The sequence below is a fragment of the Gadus chalcogrammus genome, chromosome 1 (assembly GCF_026213295.1).
Source record: "Gadus chalcogrammus isolate NIFS_2021 chromosome 1, NIFS_Gcha_1.0, whole genome shotgun sequence".
In the NCBI taxonomy this organism is placed as follows: Eukaryota; Metazoa; Chordata; class Actinopteri; order Gadiformes; family Gadidae; genus Gadus; species Gadus chalcogrammus.
In genome coordinates, this window is record NC_079412.1 from 27067426 (window position 1) to 27069925 (window position 2500).

Sequence of the window (2500 nt, forward strand, 5' to 3'; positions counted from 1 at the left end):
TTTATTAATGAAGAAAATTGGTTTTGGGGGGGGGGGGGGGGGGGGGGGCTCCAACCCACTTGACGTGTTCACTGCTGCAGCAGCGGTTGGTTGGTTGTCATGGCGACCGCATCACGGGGACAGACCTAGGCGTGTGATGAGCGGTCGTATTTCCCATCGCGTCCCCCCCCACTCCAGTGTTGAGGGATCTCGCACACAGATTACAGAGGCAACGACGAAGGCGGGGGCTGCATGGGAGTCTGCTGCTGCGTGATGTTCGGACACACGTCTTCGTCTTTTAGCCGCAGCTTAGAGTGGGATCACTCTGGCTGTAGGTGAAGAGTTTAACCCTTTGCTGTGCAAATCAACCGGATATGTTGTGGTACTCCATGTAGGGGAAATATGGAGGAGGTTGTGAGAAGCTAAGGTCATAGTCGTGGTAGAAATGTATGAAGGAAATGTGAAGGAATGTAAGAGTGTGTGTGTGTGTGTGTGTGTGTGTGTGTGTGTGTGTGTGTGTGTGTGTGTGTGTGTGTGTGTGTGTGTGTGTGTGTGTGTGTGTGTGTGTGTGTGTGTGTATGTGGCTCCACACGTTGCAAACGGACCCCTCCCCCAACCTAAAGTTTGGTAGGCGAGGAAGAAGTGCCATCATGTGATCGTATAGTAATCATCCCAACATAACTTAACCCATCCACCGCAACCCACCCTCGCACTCCCCTTGTGCATATTACTGATTCTGACATGCTACAGGAAATGCACTGGGAAATGTAGTCTATAAAATACATACAATACCTAAACAACATCAACTTAGATGACGAATAACCCAAAACAGTTTATGTATTTGTGTCTTAGAAGACAAGAGAGATTCCTGTTCAAATTGTACGCATCAAATGCACTTAATATTGTATTATAAGCCTGCATTTAAAATAGAACAACTAGAGGAGCCTATGAAGGTTTTCTACATTGGACAATGTTTGTTGGAGCCTTAGTCAAACCACAAACCCACACTCTATCAGTGGTACCACAAGCTTTGTTCCTCCATCCTACACCTTGGCATAATAACTTATAGCACATGTTGCTGCAACAAAAGCTATTTCCAGAGCTAGAAGAGTTACAGTGTTGGAGGTATTTTTTTCTTTCATCGAATACACAACATTTTAGAGTTTTATCTAGTCCTTTTACTTGGTTTGTTTTTTAAGAGAATACATGCTAAAGTTGATGGAAGTTGTCATTTGCAGAAGGCACCCTCAATGCCAATTTCTCAATGTTGTGTATATCTAAACTGATACCATCTTAGTAAAGTACATTTGCAGTTACTTGACACATGGTGCGGCTATCTCTATGTAGGGGTTGACGTTTCGGGATTCAAATGCAGCAAACGATGCATTTCCAATACAAAACACATCAGGCTCTTGACAGCAGGATCCAGGTTTCTGGGTGTGAGAAACTAGAACTTAAAGGTCTCATAATAAGAATATATGCTTTTTTATCGCTTCCTCCATCTATATAGATAGATACTATAGATATAGATATAAAGATATAAATATAGATACATCCCGAAATTATTATTAATAAACACCGTACACTCATCAACACATTAACATGTCTCTTTTCTTCCCTATTTGTGTACACTGTGTAAACAGAGAAGAAGTCAAGGACACAAAAAAACAAGTAGAACACAGAACCCACAGAGCACCCACACAGACACCTTCACCACGAGCTGCTGCTGCTCAGCAAACAGCCGGTGGCACTCCACCAGAGAGGAGGAGGAGCAGAGAGGAGGCGACGACTGAAGGAGGAGCAGAGAGGAGTGAATAGGAGGAGCAGAGAGGAGGAGGAGAGCACTGGGGGAGGAGCGGACAGGAGGAGGACAGGACTGAAGGAGGAGCAAAGAGGAGTGAATAGGAGGAGCAGAGAGGAGGAGGAGAGGACTGGGGGAGGAGCAGAGCAGAGGAGGACAGGACTGAAGGAGGAGCAGAGAGGAGTGAATAGGAGGAGCAGAGAGGAGGAGGAGAGGACTGGGGGAGGAGCGGACAGGAGGAGGACAGGACTGAAGGAGGAGCAGAGAGGAGTGAATAGGAGGAGCAGAGAGGAGGAGGAGAGCACTAAGGGAAGGGGCAGAGCGGAGGAGGACGGGATTGAAGGAGGAGCAGATAATGGAAGAAGAGAAGAGAGGAGCGTATGGGAGGAGCAAATAGGAGGAGACGACTGGAGGAGGAGCAAAGAGGAGTGAATAGGAGGAGCAGGGAGGAGGAGGAGAGGACTGGAGCAGGAGCTGGTAATGAAGAGGAGCAGAGAGGAGTGAATAGGAGGAGCAGAGAGGAGGAGGAGAGGTGTAAAGGAGGAGCAGGTAATGAAGGTAGAGCAGACAGGAGTGTATAGGAGGCGCAGAGAGGAGGAGGAGAGGAGTGCAGAAGAGGGATGGGGGAGGGATGTGAGGGAGAGAACAGGAGGAGCAGAGAGGAGGAGGAGGAGAGGCGAGGAGGAGAGGGTTGAAACAGAGAGATATTGTTTGGAGATG